This window comes from Cynara cardunculus, assembly GCF_001531365.2.
Source record: "Cynara cardunculus var. scolymus isolate 2C chromosome LG 2, CcrdV1, whole genome shotgun sequence".
Lineage (NCBI taxonomy): Eukaryota > Viridiplantae > Streptophyta > Magnoliopsida > Asterales > Asteraceae > Cynara > Cynara cardunculus.
Genome location: NC_037529.1, coordinates 52,782,640 through 52,783,185, shown reverse-complemented (window position 1 = coordinate 52,783,185; position 546 = coordinate 52,782,640).

Here is a 546-nt window from a genome sequence, read left to right as displayed (position 1 = left end):
TCAAACTCTTTGCACATAGAAACGTAAGTTGCACCAAAGATAATGTCATCAACGTATATTTGTACAAGCAAGATATCATCATTCTGTTTCTTATAAAATAAAGTAATATCTGTCGTACCTCTGTGAAAACCATTGGAAGTAAGATAGATGGATAAGCGATCATACCATGCTCTGGGAGCCTGCTTGAGACCATACAGAGCCTTGTCCAAGAAATAGACGTGGTTTGGATACTTCTCACTTTCGAACCCTGGGGGTTGCTTGACATATACCTCTTCCTTGAGTTTGCCGTTTAAGAAGGCTGACTTTACAACCATTTGGAACACTTTGAACCCTCTGTGAGCAGCAAATGCTAGAAAGATACGAATAGCTTCTAGTCTGGCCATAGGAGCAAAAGTTTTTTCATAGTCAATACGCTCTTCCTGGCAATACCCTTTAGCAACTAATCTTGCCTTGTTCCTTAYCACCACCCCTTGCTCATCCTTCTTATTACAGAAAACCCACTTGGTGCCAATTGCAAGTTTCCCAGTTGGCAGAGGTACAAGAGTC